Source organism: Solea senegalensis, linkage group LG8 (assembly GCF_019176455.1).
Source record: "Solea senegalensis isolate Sse05_10M linkage group LG8, IFAPA_SoseM_1, whole genome shotgun sequence".
Taxonomy (NCBI): Eukaryota; Metazoa; Chordata; class Actinopteri; order Pleuronectiformes; family Soleidae; genus Solea; species Solea senegalensis.
The window spans coordinates 14144725-14165127 of NC_058028.1; positions in this window are offsets into that span (position 1 = coordinate 14144725).

Consider the following 20403-nt stretch of genomic DNA (forward strand, 5'->3'; position numbering starts at 1 on the left):
TCAGTTAAACCTCTTTATAAAATCATGGAGTAAAGTCTATTACAGCGCATGCAGATGCATTGATGCTTTCTTTCGTTTTCCTTGTAAAATAATCAGCAAGGTGACATTGTACCGTTTCCAAAGCGCAACCTTTTTTTCCTCCTCTAAAATGAAGAGGAGTAATAATCTACCACAGCATTAACACCAGATTGTCCCAGCTTACCGTTCGACTGGTAGGGTCCCGCTCCAAGTCTGTAAGCTAAGAATGTCAGATGCTTTCGGGAAATGGGGACCAGATATTTTGCCATTTGACATGGGCGAAAAGGATTTCTGCACTAAACCACCAACTGCCTTTTCCACAACATTTCTGAAACGTGTCGTGATCCTCTGATTATTGATGCACAGGCTGCAGCCTTTTTTTTTATTTATTTATTTTTTTAAAAGGGCCAGACTTGTCTATTCTTCTATCACCCCAGGCAAACTGGGATAAGCTGGATAGAGTTTTAGTACTAAGTTGCCTATTTTGCTGGAAATGTTTTTTTCCTCACAGACACAACCTGTAGTTGAGGATTAAAAAAAAAAGAAAAAAGAATGCTGTATGAATTCAATGGTCTTACATACTAAATGTTCTGCTGACCACTCAGACAGAATTAGTCTATAGAGCAGCAATGAATGAAAAACACCCTAGGAAATGTCTAGCATTTGTACATATTACTTGTCCAACCTGGACTGTATGCACAGCCTATGTGCCATGTGCTCAGACCCATATAGACATAGGAAAACAACACATATCCACACACACACATACATGCAAGAGAATACGTGAACAAATAATCGCACTCAGAGACTCACTGAAGTACTCTCCCTCCCTCCTTCCCCCTCTCCTCTGTTCGTTCCCCTTGCCCTCAAATACTACTCAGAATATTGATACATCACTCCCTCCTCCTTTTTTTCTCTCTCTCTCTCCGCCTCTCTCTCTCCCTCCATCACTCACTTTCTCTACTGAATACTGATAGGCTGTCTACTCCGTGGTCTGAGTTTCAAATCTCTCCCTCCCTCGTGCTCCCTCCATCGCTGCACCCGCTACACACACACACACACACACACACACACACACACACACAACAGCAATATAAAAGGAGGAAACAGCAGAAGTTAATGCACTGAGGTAGACATAAATTCACTTAAGTACCATTTCAGATTATGTCAAGCTAAAATGGGCTTAACATTGTGGAAAGGGGTGGGGTGGTGGAGGGAGGTGACAGAGGAAAAGTGCTGCTTTGGTTGGCTGTCTTGCCAGCTGAAACTGGCCGTGTGGCTCGCAGCACTGTAGAGAACAGGCAGCCAGCAACAAAAGGGGAAAGACGTGTGAAAAGTTCAGGCAAATGAAGACGCATTCAGTGGGGTTTTTTTTGTCTGACTCCCACCCTCTCGTCTCATTGTTGGGCATGTTGGCCACGGTGCGGCCGGGGGTGGGGGGTGGAGGGTGGGAGTGAATGAGGTTGTCAAAGATTCCCAGTGAGCCCCCTTCACACACACACACACGCACGCACGCACACACGCACACACTAAACAGCTTTAAACAGAGAAACAGAAATGTCCTGCTTTTCTCAAATAGATGGGAAGGTGAAGGGACCTTTTCGGTGTATTTGTTTGTTTAAGTGAGGGTAAGTGCAAGTGTGCATCAGCACGGAGGCGAGAGAGAGAGAGAGAGAGAGAGAGAGAGAGTTTGTGTGTGCCTCATCTCTTTGGAGGAGGCTTTCTGTCTGCATTAAAAGTGCAGCGAGTCTGAGACACTGCGAGAGGGAGTGTGTGATTTTGTCCTCCAAGTCTTCCCCAGGCGTCCTTGAAGACGACTCGCAGGGAATATCTGACTCTGTGTGTGTGTGTGTGTGTGTGTGTTAGAGCGCTCGCAGGCTTAGTTCAGAAAGGCGCAGGTTTGCCTCGCGGGGCAGAATTACAGGTGTTCCCTTCACAACTCTGGTTGCTGCGGGAAGTAACAAAAACCAGACTGAGAGGCTGGAAAAAACGTTAACCTGATAATGAAATGTAATCAAATCAAGTGTGTAAATGAGAGCAGAATTCATTAGTCAGGGCATGTGTCGGTGTTTCTGCACATGCATGTGAAATTGCAAGTAACAATAGTTGTCGGCAGGGAGACAGTCACACCCACGTCTGACCTTGTTTTTTTTTTTTTTTTTGCTGCCTGTCTGCATTTGCTAAAGGCTTTTCAACGTATAGTGTGAGAGAAAACCTTAACATCTTCTACAAAAAAAATGTAAAACATGTAATTAAATGATATTAAGCTCATCACAAAATTATTATTAAAACTGTAATAACACATATTTACTGGTAAAAATTAACCTCATTATACCTACCTAATTCATAACTACACAGATGAAAATATGTATAACACAGAGTACTTCTAAGTACTAGTAACTAAGATCAAATAATAAATCTTATAAAACTCCATATTTTATAAACTCATCATGGAATACATAGATTCTGGACACTAATTGTGAAATAAGTGTACCACAGTATAAACTCACATGATGGAGTGAATGTATAAAATAAATTAAATAGGAATAACTGAGCAAATATCATATGTGTAATTATGTAATCATGTATATTAATTAAGTCCTCACTATCTTTACTTCCAGTGACTAAATTGTTTTGGCAAAGGAATGTGACGCTCAGGGATCACAGGTCATAAGTGTTTACTCAAACGCACAAAGCGGAGGTCAATAAACAAAGGCTGCACATCATGAGGCAGTTTTATGGTGAAGACTGATGTGATTTATTGTGGGTCTCGTGAACTGCCACAGACTTTCTGTTCCCCCCGTTTTAAAAATGGTGAAAACTGGATCAGAATCTTTGCAGCTAAAACACAATGTGGACGTGCGTCGAATGACAAATGAAGCGTCCCTGCTGAAATACTTCCAGAACTATCGAACTATCAGACACATGAGCATATTTAAAAAAAAAATATTCCAACACATTGTTTCTGAATGTATAAGTATGTGGTGTTATTGATCAATAATGACCACAATAATGACACTTCTGTTTACAGCCTCACAATTAAATATGTAACGGGAGACTTTGGCCAATCAGGTCACAGGACAGTTTAGAAAGAGAGAGGGCAGGTGCTCTGCCGACAGGTGTAAAGGAACCAAAAGAAGACCTAAAGATGGAGAGACACCAGGTCATATGTGCTTTTGTCCAAGCTCATCTGAGTAATGTTAGTATTTTAATGTCAGACGTGAGATGAAAATAACTGATCATTTTTGATCCTGCTGAGGCTTTAAAGGTCCAGTGTGTCATATTTAGAAGGGTTTATTGGTACCCTTAAGTATGTTTGTATTAGTGTGTAATTGCTTGATTTTTGTAGCCTTAGAATAGGCAAGGGCCTTGCTTTACGGACGCCGCCATGTTTCTACAGCAGTTGAAATGGACATACTTAAATAGGTAAATAAAGAAAATGACATATGTAAATAAAGAACAGCTCTGTCCACATGAACATCCTGATGTCAAGATTGGGGATGTCTTACTTGGATAAGGAAATGAATGAATGAATGAATGAATGAATTCAACACTTCCTCTGTTCTAGCAACACATTCCAAAAGTGGGGGTAGATGTGACACACATACACATACACTGGCACTCACAGGCAGGCACATACTGATAACATAGCATATGTATAGTTTCTGATCGCCAAAGCTACAGTCACTTACATTAAAACCACACCAATGAAATGTTCAAAAACTGTTTAAAAAAGGTTCCGGCTAGAAAGACTCATGGAGCACATACTCAAAGCTCGGTAGAGACAGCAGAGAGTCCAGGGAACCCCATCGCCATGGAAAGCATGCATGGTAAACTACAAGCTTAATTGATCACTCTGAATATAGAGAAATTAGGGTTTGTGCAGATATCCATGCTCCTCCTGATGTAACATCCTTTGCAAAGTAGGCTTTTTTACCCCTCTAATTTAATGTGTGCGTGGTCCCTCCCCCCCTTCTTTTTTTAAATTCAATATTTTCTCTCCCACAGCAGTTACAGCCGATCAACTGGAAGATATTGGCTTTATGTTATTTTGTTTGTGAGATAACTTGAAAATATGTTGTCTCTACTTACAGATTTGTTCGACTGCCGGCAAAATCCTGCAGTGCACAGGGGTGAAGAGTTAGATGTCGTGAGACAGCTCCATTCACCAGGGACAAATAATACTCTGGCATCATTCTGGGCCTTCGCTGTCCCCCGTTCAGATTCAGCGATCCCGGAGAGAACACCACACAGGTCTTCCATGGAGCCTTGGCACCTATGGGGATACAGTCAAATTTACATTTTTTGGTTGCTTTGGTCATGCAGTTTGTTCTCCTCTTCCATTGTCTAAAGCAAAAAAAAAAACCCATTACATTATAGAATTTCAACCGACTGTGACACGCCCGCCTCAGCCTGCTACTGTCAACCAAGAAAATCTGTTGTGGAAAGCTCTATCTGTGTTGAGAGTACACACTCCTGCAGGCTGATAATGATCGGAGAAATCCTGTGGTGTGTTTCCCTCAGGCTGCACAGAAAAACACGCAGGCCACCGGTCCATCACAGGGACACAGAGACAAACAACCATCCACACAATTTAGAGTGCTCAATTTACCTAATCCTCAAATCTGCATGTTTTTTGGACTGTGGGAGGAAACCGGAGAACCTGGAAAAAACCCATACACACACAGGGGGAGAACATGCAAACTCCATGCAGAAAGGCCTTAAGGTCGTGAACCTGAGTCTTTTTGCAGAGGCAAGAGTGCTGACCACTACGGTTCTCAATTGTAATGGGCGATACTTTCACAAACTAGGCACCCGAGAGGTAAATAGGTCTCACTTTGAGATCAGTTCATTTTCTAATCTTAAGTACTTGTTAAAGCAGACACTGCTGGGTTGCAGTATGGGACATTTAGGATCCTGTTTTGTTTCAGTTAGACCTGTAACTCTGCTAAAGTATTGTCAAATCACAGGCAAACTGCAGCACAAACCTGTGTTAAACAGTGTGCACTTTAAAAGACACATTGATATGAAGCAGTTACTTCTGCAAAATTGAAAGTTATTTGTTTTCTGTCAAGAAAAAAAAAAACCCTGATCACCGTGTGGCTGTCGGCGTGATATTTAAGACAGCGCAGCAGAACACAGCATTTCCTCCACCCTCTGCTACGACAGCTCCCATGGACAGTAAGTGTGAAGTATGCCGTAAGTATGGTTGTTTAAAGATAAGTGCCGCAGAGTAGATAATATTCCAAATGTATCAGACAATAATTCTTTAAGGGCATGTGGCCATTAAGGAGCCATTCCGCCTTTTGTTGCGTACGCTCCTCCATATTTCATTGAGATGCATATCTGCCTTTCACACTGTCTGCATGCTCCGCTATTCTCTATTCAACAGTGACCCATTGCTCCCTGCCATACAATCCCTCACCTTTCTGGGCTTAAAAGTAATTACCACTTTAATTTGCTGTCCGCCTTTATGCATGCCCGAGTGTATCTGTACTGTGTGTGTGCATGTGTGTGTGCGTGTTCATATAAATGAGAGTAGAACTGAACCAGTTAGTCAATAATTGATGAGCTGATAGACAGAAAATTAACTGAAAATCAGTTAATTGTATCAGCAGGAAGGTGGAGTCTCTGGTTTTAGCTTTTGCATCACTGTGAGAGCTGAATATATTGTGGTTTTAGACGGTGGGTCAGACAAAGAAAGCAATTTTCCTTGGGGCTTGTGAAATTACATTATGCATTTTACATTGTTTTCTGACATTGAAAACCTTTTTTTTTAATTTCCTCATGAAAGAAATGGGATGATTAACAATTAACTGAAATCATCAGTTGCAGTATGGACATTTGAGCGTTGGCATCCAGCGTTTCTTCTGCATGCTTACGTTAATGTTATATTCTTTCTCTTTGTGTCACTGCTGCATCGGCACAAAATCTATAGCATACATGTGCGCATGCATTTTCCACCTTCATAAAATATGTATTTAAACGCATGTGTGTAGGTAAATGTCCGACTGTTTTTGTACATTTTGTTTAATTCATCTTTTCAGAAAATTGTGTGGATAAATGTGTGCGTACTTAAAAGTGATGTGTGTTTTTGTAGTTTTTAGTGCACGATTGTGCGCGTGTGTGTGTGTGTGTTTGCACTTATCCTCCCCTTGGCCCAATTACTACAGAACCAAACTCCCTCTACTTCCCTGCTCCCCCCTAAAATCCCTCACCCCTCTCACCTCACAGTCCCAGTGGTGGACCCCCTGAACACCCAAACCTTCCACCCCCACGCCCTGCGTCCCTGCATAGCCAGATTGTCTATTACAATACACGCGACCCCTCATAGGACCTCCACCACCTCCACTGTACCTTCTGCTCCCCTCACCCCCAGAAGTCCCTGTAAATCATCACCATGGCTCCCACTTTGTCCCTATTTTGCCATTATCCTGTCTTTCTCCTCCTCCATTTGCCCCTTAAACTCCCCCTCTTGCACCCCCCCATCCCACATCTCCCCCCACCTTCATTCCATTTTTTTTCCCCCTCTGCCCTGCCCCGTCCCAGGTGAGCTGACGACACAAGGAGAGCAGAAACACTTGACGAATATTAATGGTTTGATCTGAATATTAATAAACCATGCATCTTAATGATCTTTGAAAACACACACACACACACACACACACACACACACACACTCTCACACACACAAAAAGAGCCACAGTCAAGGGCTATACTGCCAGGCTACACACACACACACACACACACACACACACACACACACAGTGAAAGGCCTATGCAAACACACACACAAAACTATCTGTCCTGCACTGTGTAGATTAGTTAAAACAAGCCCTTATCCTCCAACTCGCTGTTTAAATGCCGAGCATCACGTTCAAGACAAATGCGTTGTCTTTTTTCCCCTCTCAGTAAATGAAGACACCTCTCCTTTCCCACGTCCTTCTCCTCTATCTCCTCCTGTTGCTCTCTTCATTTTCTTTTTATCTCCTTCCACTTGTTTAGTTCGTGCGGCCCACCACCCCTCCCTTTTACCTCTCACGCTTGCTTCACACACCCCTCTCCCCTTCCTCTTTACCCACTCCCTCCCTACCCGCCCCCACCCCCCCAACAATCCCACCCTCCCTCACTCTATCACTTTCTCACTAGATTACCCCATCTTTCCCTCTCTCCCAGCCTCACCTACTCGATATTCCAGCCTTGTTCTCCTGCAGTCTCCAGCACAACTTTTTGACCCACTTCCTCTCCCCTCCCTGGCCCCCTGATCAAAGCCTGCAGGACGGCATCGCCTTGGGCAGAGGAGAGGGAGCGCACGAGATGGGGGGATGAAGGGATCCGTGCAGAGAGAAGAGAGGAAGAGACAGATAGAGAAGGGATAGAGCGGCACGAGAGAGAGGGAACAGAGAGATCACAAGGACGGGAAGAGGAGCCAGGTGCCCTCTCAGCCCAAGGACAAAAGCTCTTCCTGGCTGATCACACACACACACACAGTGAGTCCTGTCAGTGCCGTCATTCCTGGTCATGTACGCTACGTGTGACGACAGCGCTGACATTAATGTGGTGCGATAAAAAAGTATCTTTTTTTTCCCTCCCCTGTAACTCAAACCCCCAAAACAGCTCAACCTTACAAGTGATGGCCATTAAAATTCAACAGGATGTTTAATAAATTACACTTTCAGATTACATGTTGTCCCATCTTGTTATTCTGTTTTGCATTCTGGCGTAGCACAGGTGAGCGCGCTGACAAAGTGTATCTGTATCCCAGCAGGTGTCAGTCAGACTGTAAACTCTCCACAGAAAGTCCATTTTGCCTCTAAGTTTTCTTTAAAACAAATGATCAAATATATATTATGTAAGGAAGGGCTTTTTCTTGATTCAAATTCAGAATCAATTGTTTGTTACACATAATTGCTCCCAGAAAAACAGTTCAAAACAATATGATTTGCAGCAACTTCTACTAAGTTCTAAGTAAGAAAGAGAGAATTGATTTGATAAAGTGGTGCTGTCTTGCAGTGTACAGCCTTCCTCTCTACGGAGTCGTTATAATTTTAGGAGTCTGTGTCTACTTCGGGATGTAAGATCTGTCCATCCCAGTGGCCTTGTCAGTTGGGCAGTCAGGGCGGGCAGAGAGGACGGAGGAACACCAGTCCATTTGTACCCAGAGCGAGGTGGCATGTACTTTAACATTCCCCGCGCATCCCGACAAAGAGCACTAATTATAAATAAATTAGGGACACGACACGGTGTGCCACAGGGGGACCAGGCAGAGCAGTCACAGAATAGAGAGACAGATAGAGAGAGAGAGGAGGGTGTGTAAAAGAAACAGAAAGAGGTTGGGGGAATGAGAGAAGAAGACAGAGAGAAATAGACAGGAGAGACTTGCCAATGACATAGAGGAGCAAGTAGGAGAAGAAAGTAGATAAGAAAATAGAGGAATGGAGTATGGGGAGGCCTGGGGATAGAGGAAGCGAAGGGGGGGAGGGGATTGGGGGGGGTATACAAGGCCTGAATCCTCAAAAAATAGCTTGAACAAACATCTGCTGCCAAAGAACTGACAAGATTCTCTCAAGATTCTCTCCAGATGACAGTGGCAGAGCAATATGTTTGAAAAGAGATGGGAAAAAGGTGGCAGGGAAATTAACAGCCAAAATGAAACAGAGGGAGGCGGCATCTGAAAATAAATGTACTCCATACAGGACGAACTCCACGGGAAGAGCCGAGGAGAAAGGAAACAAAATAAATCTGCTCAAAATGAGGCTCCTGTTATTTTAAAAGGCAAATAATACAAATCTGATTATATAAACACTACACAATAATCATAAGGCGGCGATATCTAGCAAAGTGTTCTACACACACTAGTAGTCAACACTGCCTACCTGTCACTCAAGCTTATCTGAGATGACTTGTCAACCAAGCAAGTGCATGTCAAGAGACTGTCTCTGTGTGTGTGTGTGTGTGTGTGTGTGTGTGTAAGATCCGTTTCTGTCTGTGTGCACAGATTTGTGTGTTGCAGGTGCACATATGCACGCACGCACACACACGTGTGCACACGCCTGTGTTTGTTTGTTGCATAGTGTGAGTTTAGTGTCTGTGTGCGCAGGAGGGAGCAGCTCGCTGCTATCTAAATGGATCACACTTCAGAGTGTGCCACCATTTCTCAGAAGCTGCCATCTCCATGCAGACACACACACACACACACACACACACACACACAGGGAGACAGACTGAGTTTAGGGTGTGTGTGTGTTGACTTGCTCCACTCAAGGTTACGTCCTGCCTGGAGTTGAGAACTGATGACTGTCTTCACAGTAGAAAAATAACCATTGTTTTTACTTGCGGGCATTTTCTCCAAGTGATGTGATGTGAATGTGTTAAATGATGGAGGAACAACCCGCACGGGCGATAAAGCTCGGCACACATTCGTCGTCTCCAAACAAACTGCTTTGTGTCTTTTGGTCAGGCTGAGGCTCCAGCCCGGGCGAGTCAGAGGTCAGCCCTCTGTGACACAGACACAGAAAGGTCGACAGACTGACCTGAGAGTGGCCCCTGACATGGTGACCCCCCACTGACACCACGGTAGTCATGACTATTCCGCTGCAGACAAACATGTTGTTGGTATAAACACGTGGGGAGGGGGTGGAGGAGAGAGGTCAAAAAATAACTAATCAAAGATTCACCTCATCATGAACACACACACACACAGGTCATTATCATACACAGAGAAACTCACTGCACCTGCACAACCATCATGTGCAGATCTGGATCGGCAAAGTGCTAATAATGTGAAAGCGGTGGGTTTGCCGTTATCAAAGTGGAAGCTTGTGCCTACACTCTCTAAACTTTCTCCACAGAGTGGAGTTAAAGAAGAAGAAAGGTAAAGAAAAAGGGGGGGGAAGACAAGAGAGGAGCAGCTTGTTGCATTAGCATTCCACCAGCAGAGAGGCTGTCTGTTTGCCTCTGGCAGCAGCCGAGAGAGGGGGACACTCTCTGCATCCTCACACAGCCCGTCTTTCTCTCCCTCAGTCACTGTCTATCTCTTTCTCTGTCTGTCTCTGCCTGTCTCCCTCTCTTTCTCCCTCTCTTGCTCCGCTTCGCTTTCCCTGTCTGTTACATTTCTCCCTCCGCTCCGCCACTGCCTGTCACTGTTTTCTCTCCACTCTGGACAATTTTCTCCTCAGTCTTTTTGTATCTTCATATCACTCTATCTCAGACTGTCATCTTTCTCGCAACAAATTTTTTTTTTGGCATCTTTATTTTCCTTCCAACCATGACCTCATGTGCCCCTTAGACAAACACACACACACAGTCTCCCGAGAATTAATGCCACTGAGAAAACACAAAGTCATAACCAGTAATATACCATATTTATCGTATTTTTACCATCATGTAACAGCTTTAGAGTCATCGTGATGCTTAAATGTGTTATTGTGGGGAGATTCGGGGCTGTCTCCACTCTCCCTATCGTCTTTTAGCGGAAGACCAGCTTTGCAAGATCAGGGCTGTTAACCGGGAGTCACGAGGTCTCGCAAAGTCTAGCGTCTCGTGAGAAATACAAATTGCACTACACACACACACTCTTTAACCAAGTTATGGCCATAAGATGAAGGCAGTGATAGCATTATTTGTAGTTCATCATGGCAGAGCCAATGAAAAAGAAGCAGAGAAAACAGTTGTCGGAGGAAGGAAACGACTGAGTGTGGGGCTAAACGCGAGTAAACGCTGGACCGGCTTTTTTTTGAATGCCGAGAACTGAAAAACACAGAAGCATGCAAACCAATGCGGACCTGGCGTTCTTAGTGTTGCACTTGAAAATATGTTTGGGATAAACTCTATATGTATTTATGCGTATTTGCACTTTCTAGATGTTTCGGCATGGACGTGACATGTTCGTCCAGCTCTGTCAAACACAAACGTACATGGCCAAGAGAGGGGAAGTGTCAGCGGTGAGTTTTTACGATAGTGGGGATAAAGTGGTAGACACAAGAGGGAGCGCCATGGAAAAAAAAAGGGAAAAAGCTACCAGAAAGTTCCACAAAAAGGTCCAGAATTAGTGACCGCAGACTGTAACAACTGATGGACTCCTGCACTCACTCTTTCTCAGACCTAACAGGCAAAAAAAAGGCGTGGTAAGATTCCACTTCAAGAACACACGAACGTTGTCCACTCGGGGTGCTGTAAAAACATGGAGCAACAAAATGGCAGCTTCCATAAAGCAAGGCCATTCCCTACTTAATTATAATTTCTGCTAGTAAACCCACTTAAATATTACACACTGGACCATAATAATAACTAAAATCAAGTTGGTCTCAGTCGGACTAACAAACCTGGATAATGTGATTCATAGTCCGATTACTCCTGCATTTATGCGCTTAGTCGGACTAAGACAATAATTCTGTTTTCTTAATGTCACGTAAACACGTTAGTCCGACTAAAATCAATACATTTTATTTGCAAGCGCCTTTCAAACACTCAAGGTCACTTTACATCATATGTAAGAAAACAAATCAAACGGACGTTAAGTGAATAAAAAACAGACAAATTCAACACAGTAGATAGAGTTTAAAAATTAACACCAGATAAAAACATAGCGAATAATAAATGCATATGCACACATGTGTAAATGTACATTTTGTGTAGTAATGTCACACATAACTGAAACATGATGCTGCTTCACATTCCACTCCGTTACGATCAGCTCATAAGATACGTTTTGTTAAATTGATTAATGACACGCAGACAATTTTTGGAGGTAAAATTAAACGTTATGACCATGTCATTCAGGCACACGTGTACATAATCATATGGATCATGTGCTTGTGTGACTAAGTAAGTTAAATCCAAAAGCTCCCGCTTGTCGTTGTTGCCATGGCGATTTCATTAAACACAAGCCTTGACCATTCCGCGCATGCAGATACATGAAAAAGCAGTCTATTAAATAGTATCATGTTCACTTTCAATTATTCATTGAATGTATTAAAGGTTGCACTTTTGCATTAATTATTAAATGTAATTCCTGCTGTAAATGAACATAAGGAGGAAAAATGGAGGAGCTCTAAAGTGAAACAATAAATTTAATCTCTTTTTCCCTCAAAACGCACTGAACGGTGTGAAGAGAAAAAGGAAGATCCTCACCACCTTCTCTTTTTAGGAGGATGACAGCGCATGGATGAATGTTCTGTCGCAGTAATACAGTGATTATTTTGTCTCGAGTCTGTACTGATAATTGGATCTGAAATAAGGGTCTACTATTGACCTTCATCTTCTGGCTCTCAGTGGCGTTTACATTCATATATGGTGAACAGTGTGGGACTTCACCGGACTTCACCACAATCATACGTTTCCTCTGCATGCAGTAAAATCCAGAAACACCTGCTTGGTTCCTTATAGATCGTCTGTTGGCTGTGAGGATTTGACTGTGATCACTATGATCACTACAAAAATGAGCTTCCCTTTTTTAAAGCAAAATGAATTGATCTGCAATATGTTTTTTTTCATGTGCTCACCTTAAAGTCCTGCACACGCAACATAATTGTGCGTTTATTTGCAATTCACAGACGTTTGGGAACTTGTACCCTTCAGTAAACATATTGTATTATCCCATGAGAATAGACTTGAAATTGAATTAGATATTTGCATATTATCCCACTTGATTCAATTTCAAATAAAGTTTTTCAGTCATTAATGCAACATTTCAGTTTAAAAGGTACACCAGAGTCTTTTTGTCTTTCTGTGCTTACTCCTGTCACCCACTCAGCTTATTAACATGAAAGGGCAACAAATGAGTCCATTTGATATGAATGTAAACTCAACGAATTAAGGTCGAAATAAAATTAAAATGCAATTAGCTGAACTATGTAAGTTTAATAAGGCACCGTCACAATACAAGTCAAAGAAAAAGAATAAAAGATATATCATCCATTAGCACGAGATACAAGCAAATAAAGAATAAAAAACTATGCAGAGGCACAACAACAAAACACATGACACGCACACAGCCCGCACTGTTTGTTCAGGTGTGTGCACAGATTTGACTGGAATTGTCAAGAGAGGTAAAGTGCATTTCAACTTGTCATGACCCGGTCTGTCTACTTTACCTCAAAAATAGTCCAACATTTAGACAACGCTACTTTTGTCAGCATTTTCCACATGCATGCCAGAGAGCTGTGAAAATCCAGCAGCTTACTTTCACCCTCTCCCCCGAAAACAATGAATATTTACTTCGCTGTCGGCCTAACTGCAGGTTTAAAAGCCATTCAGACAAGTATGCAAAAAGAGAAAACCTTCGACAATGATGAGTATTCACCATAATACTCTGAAGATTACCCTGCTTTATCAAATTTAATTAGATTATAAAGGCTTAGCCTCCAAATAGCTGTGGGTGAGTAAATTACATGCTGATCAGGAGCCGAGGTAAAGCCAAGCCAACTTTGTACTGTAGCCACTGAGACAAAACGCATTCAAACCAATTAATAGTCCATTAAATAAAAGCAAAACTGTACCAGCTAATGTAGCTCCTTTAAAAGCATATTAACATTAGAAGAGGTAATTGTTTGTCTCGCAGGAGAAAGCTTTAGTAAAGAGAATCTCAGAGATGAGGTGATTCTTTCTCTACATGCATGTGGTGGAGGTCTTTTACCCCAACAATGCCTTGAGTGATGGTGTGACCCAACCCAGACACCATCAATTCCCCCTTCTTTTCCCCCCACTTCCTTTCCTTTTTCTGCATTGTCACTGAAAGTCATCCTTCTCATTTAAAAGGTACTGTATTTACTTTGTATCAATTAATCTCAGGCCTTTCATCTGTTTGCCCTTTTGCTTTTTCTCTCTCCTCACATCCCTGCATCCATCTTGTTTTCCCGCCCTCCCCCTTCCCTCAGGCCCAGCCACCACTCTGGTATTCCCAAAGTCATCAGCAATCAGACATCTTCAATGGATTAATTACACTGTCCTCACACAGCTTGATTGAGCATCTAACATCCACACCCCACCTCCTCAGACCCCGGTGCTCCCTCCTCACCTCCACCCACTTACAGACCTCGAACGTCTTCAGTGCTTTATTCTCCTTTCATCTCTTTAATGCCTCCTCCCTGCCTTTTATGTCTGCACATTCTACCCTAAATCCCAGACCCCACCCCGACCTCCTGTTCTCTAAAAATGACCACAGCGGCTGTCCCTTTTTCTTCACTAATTGGACATTGATTGGCGGCGGCCCTCTCCATGATCTCCCCTGAATATCGGGATCACGCTAATTGAAGAATTAACTTAGGTGAGACTTGGACCTCGGAGAGGGAAAAAGGGAGAAAGCCAAATAGAGACAAAATGCTTTAGTTTAAAGAAAATACGATAGAGCACAGACTCGCATGGGGCATCCACGTGTACATAATGAAGAAAAGACATGTGAGGAAGCTGAGCTCCTTTAAAAATAAATAGGTACAGTGTAGGGCTGTCAATCGATTAAAAAATGTACAATATTTGCTCTGAGCACAATTAATCGCATCTTTTTTATCCTAATACGAAAGCTTGTAGTAATTGATGGTTAAAAGTAAGAGCAGAGAATGGATTTTGAATCAACACAAAGACAGCACGTATAAATGTAGACACTATTCTTTCAAAGCATCTTTAAGTTTAAATACAGATTCTCTCCGGTGAACTATAGACAGAACTTGTATGCATGTCAAGTATATCCAGTAAGAGAAAAACAAAAGGGGAAACTTTAGAGCCGCCAAAGGCATTAAAAGCGCGTGGAAGTAAATCATTTCTTGTGTGTATTCATTAGGATTGGCTCTACACCACTTTTTGTGTCTCATACAATATCCATGCCACAGCATTGCATTTCTACTCATACTAATATCAGTCTGATAAAGTCTTTGAAGAAACTTAGCTGTTGTGGCATTTGTGCTGATGTACTCACCACCTATCTAACCAGCCATTTGCAGCTCTCACTTGGACATCTCTCTTTAAAGAGCATATCACCTATATGTAGTGAGGGGTAACACCATAGAGCTCCGGTAGCTGATGTCACACAACCAAGGTAGGATACTGCGCTGTTCACCTCTATAGACGACACATAAATCAAGACAATATGTCAGGCAACGGAGACAGGTTTACAAGGAGAACACTGTAGCGGATACGCACAGATCCAGAGAGACGGCGGACGTGAATCACTGCTATAAAATGTGCTCACAGGGAGCAGATGACGACAGAGCGTTAGAGGCCATCAAGCAACGGAGATCTTGTGGTTAACTCTCTGTAACACACACGTCTGCACAGAAACTTTAACACAGAAAAGACTTCCATTAAAGCGTCAGGGGCATTATGAGGATCAGATTAATTCAGTCTGCGATATATATATCTGTCCATCTCTGTGGGGTTAGAGTGACAGGTTGAATCCAGCACTGGTCCTGGTGTTTTATACGTGACAAACACACAAGCTAGTGAAGGGCAAAGCAGTTCATTCCGGTGTACTGAATCATTAGAATCGTCTCATCTTCTACCACTTTATCCTGCATATGAGGATGACAGGGGGGCGCCAGTCCAAGCTGACATAGGGTGAAAGGTAAAGTGTAGTGTCCAATTTACCTAATCGCCTAAATCTGCATGTTTTTGTTACTATGGGAGGAAAACGGAGAACCTGGAGAAAACCAATGCACACACAGAGAGAACAACTCCATGCAGGAAGGCCCATGTTCCGACTGGGTCACGAACCTGGGACTTCCATTAGAATCAGTTAATTAAAAAGATTAGTTCAGTACTTCCTGCTTGACCGGAGCGCAGATTCCTTCTGACTCAGTCACTGGACGGGTTGTGATGCGGCTCACGATCGTATGGCTTTCACCAGTCTCCTCCATTAAATATTGAGATTTTATAAATGCTGGAGATTAACGCCAGTTTTTGGGATTTTTAAATCTTTTTAACTGACGTACGGTTCGGCATTGTTCGGTTAGATTCCTGTGTCGGACGTCGCATACATGACTCCAATTCCAATGACGACACACTCTGTCAATCAGTGGACGGCAGTCTGTCACATTTTAGTATCTGCTCAGCTCACTTGGAACCTCGCCAAGTACAGACGAGCTGTACTTGGTTTATTTTGCTTGGCGCACTTCTGTTTTACTCAGTCAGTGCAAACGACTGCTATTACCAGTCTTTAACAGCAAAGTGTGATTTGTTCGACACAATATTTACTCGAGATTATAGAGTGAAATGTGTCTCCCCATTCTATTTAAATGAAAAGAACATATTGGCTTCTTTTTCTTCTTTGGACAGTTTGGTGGCATTTACGGTCAAAGATCAACCACATTAAATATTTGAAATCAATTGCAACAATTACGTATTGATTTTGACTACACTGGAGGAGACATTTTGTGACATGGTGGATTCACGGAGTGCTGCCGTGATCATTATTGTTTGATATGCACTCACGTTAAATGGAGTGGAGATCCCGTTCGAAACAAGAACAGATCAGAGAAATATTAAGCAACCTCCTCTGGTTTAACCGCAGACCTTGATTATTTATTTTTAGCTCATACAGAGTCCTTTCTCACTCCAAGCTCCAAAACACACAACCACTACACATCAATCATGGATCCCAGACCATAACCCCAAAAGCAGAGTGCTGCTTTGAGTCATTCTAATATCATGATGGATGACAACTTCCCAAAGCAATCCCTCTGCGTGCCAGCATCATTTAACTAAAGGCATCAACCTGCCCCAGCCAATACCAGTCGTCCATCTCCCCACGCTGAGAGTGTCGGACTCTGTCTTTCAAACCTCTAAAATGATCCTTAAAAAAAAAGCCAAATCCTCCACCTGTGGTGACATATGAAGGCTGCCACAGAAGAATGAGTTTCACCCAAATTCCAGATCATGAATCTGCATTGTTTTGCCCCTTTTACACCCATCACAAGCTGTTAAGATGACGAGAGTTGAGACTGCGAGGAGGTTAAGCTGACCTCGGGCTCCACTTCAGAGCAGGCTCACCCTGGAGTGTGAGATGACAAAACATTTAGCCCGATCTCGCTTGCAGCTCACTGACAGGCTGAAACAAAAGCACATCCTCGGAGGAGTTTAAAATCATTGAATGAATGTCAATTAATTTCACAAGACGGAGTTGAATTGATTAGAATATAAAACAATCTTTCTTGAAAGCAAAGGGGAATTGATGTCCAAGGCCTTCAAACAGCGAGAGAGGGAAGACGGAAAAACGACAAAATGAAAGAAAGACGGCTGATTTGGTGTGTATGTGCTTGATGGAGTATGTGCCCAGGTGCATAAGTGTGTGTGTGTGTGTGTGTAAGCTCAGCAGTTGTGTTGCACGCTTGGTTGGCGGGGTGTGTGTAAAGTAATTAACATGATAGGCTCCCTCTAAGCCTGATAGCCTGCTCCCTACAGCGAGGTCATTGAGCAGACACCAACAGACACCTGAGCTGCATCTTAGACACAAGCCTGGATATTACACACACACACACACACACACACACACACACACACACACACACACACACACACACACACACACACACACACACACACACACACACACACACACACACACACACACACACACACACACACACACACACACACACACACACACACAACCTGTGCCTGAATACTACAAACACACTAGCTATCAGCAGGAACGACATGTTACAGTAACATATTCTATGATAGCTGACAAGCAGTTTACTGAAAATAAACTGGCAATTAATTTACCCTGACAATCATACGTTATTTTTTTTTTCCAAGTTCTTTGTACAAGACATGGATGCAACAAACAAAACTAGGCACACTTACAATATGAAGTGACGAAATGATTCAAATGATAACCATGTAGTAAAAACAAAAGGATTTGGATGCACAGACATATATGTATGCATATCTAATGCATACATATATGTCTGTGCATCCAAATAAATGTAAACATACCCATGTATATGTATATATATATGATGCACATATATATACATATATACACACATATATACATATATACACACATATATACATATATACATACTTATAATATATATACATACATATACATATATACATACATATATACATATATACATATACACACACACAAAACATAAGAGAACCATGGGTTTGCGAGTATGTCGACACTGATTTTCTTAACTGAAATAAATCAAATATAAGGCAGGTAATCACCTCTTCTTGTGATGTAGTAGGTGCTCCATTTTTCCCCATAGGGCATCACCTCTGTCCCTTTGTAACGAAAAGTCTTTAATTATGTGAATACTAGTTGTAAATTATGATAAGTCTTTTTGTAAAGTGACAATAATTAGCATTTTAACAATTTATCAAATGTCACTGGAAAAACAATTTGACAATGTGAAAAATGTCACCGACAGAAAGTGATCAACGAACCTGCAGCTCCTCCTCTGCTGCATGGATCTTTACAATCAGTTTAAGCTCATTATTTCACCAACGCTCAACTTTAACAATTCTGATTGTCTCACACTGATCTCTTGTTTTCATGACCGGAGTTAAAGCAGAACATGAAAGGTGGAGAGATACAGTAAACTGCTTAGAACTGTGACATACAACACCAGAGGATGGAGGTCAGGACAGAGACATCATAGTTTATACAGCACAGCTGCAGCTCAGGTGAGCTGAAGCTCTCCACCCATCAGGCTCCTGCAGAGAGAGACCTGCTCACAATATTTACACCAGGTGTCAGAAAACCTGTTGCGTAAGTGGATAATCAAATGCCCAGTGTATCCACATGCATCCATCCTTATCGCTGCAATGTCATCATTTGTCTCTGCTTTTCCAAAGTGATCAAAACTCAGTAACACATTTACTGAGTTTATAAATGACAAATAACACTTTTTAAATTAAAAAAAATCATGTAAAAACTAAATATTAAATACATTAGTTAGGTAACTGACATTTTGGTTGAAATAATTGAGTCTAAGTGCATTTGGCTGCACTTATAAAGTGTCCAAGAACAAAAACATTTCCTTACTCATACACAACAGCATACACAAACATAAAAACATAAAATAATCAAATGTGTAATTTCTATCACAAAATCCAACACAATCATAAAAAAAAAACATAAAGAAAGAAAGAATAAAGACAAATAGGCTGAATCGACTGATGGCAATTATCAAAAAATGCCAAAACAAACTAACAATCTAATAAAAGTATATTCCATTAAATTGTGCAGGTTTGCTTCCAAATGTGGTGGAAATTAACCAACGCATTAAAGGGACACAGAAGTTACAAACACATGTAAAAAAGAGTCATTAATAACTTTTCATGCCTTTGCAAAAGACAGTGTTTTCCAGACATGGTGAGGAGTGGTTGAAATGTGTAATAATGACCTGTTTTGCTCAAAAATGGGCAAAAAATATATTGAAGGATTTGTCTTAAACCAAAACAAACATTGAAAGTTTACTTGCTTACTATTCTCTGTAAAGGGGCACAAAACTACTTAAAAACCGGAGGCAGAGACAATCTGTCCTTTTTGGTAGAGGCTAATAAGACATCCCATATGACCAGTGGTGGCCAATACTGACAATACTGACAATATCCTCCCTTTTCTCTCTGCTAAAATCTATTGTTTCCCTCTTCTTCATTCTAAATAACCCCAAGACCTTCGCTCTGGTCCTCTAATCCAAAAACGGAGGCAAAATACCCCACCCGTACACTGCCCTCATTTGCTAAAGGATTAGAGTCGGGGCACCAAGGTCAAAGTAAGGCCACCACCAGAGACAACCCCCACCAAAAAGAAAATGCACACACACACACAGCACACTGGGGAGCCACAAATACAGAGGCAAACACACACACATTAGCATGATGTGAACTCTGCACACATGACATTGCTTTCAAGCACACAGTTCGAGGAACAGAGCAGCATTATGTATTCAGAAACTGTAGGTGTGTAGGCAGAGCCCGAGTCACCGATGACACAGTCTCACACACACACACACACACACACACACACACACACACACACACACACACACACACACACACACACACACATTTGCATGAGCATGTGCGCAACTAAATAAATTGACCTTAACTTTCTAACTCAAAAAGGAAAAAACATATTTGCGCAACTTGAAAACGCCAGGGTCAAATAACAACTTTAAGAAGGGGGCGAGTGAGCGGCGCCGTTAATAAATCATACGGAACACACCTTTTCCAAAAAGGAGTCTTAAGTGAGAAAGAAAGACAGGGGGGAAGAGTTAGCGAAAAGCAATTGTCAGAGAGAGAAGAAACATCACTCTGAAAACTTCTAAAGAAGGCCCTGCTCTGGGTTTTAAATGCTCTCCTCCCTCGATCACTCCCTCTCTTCCCACTTTCCTCTCATTCCTTTCATGAATTAAAAGCACGGTGGGTCTGTGG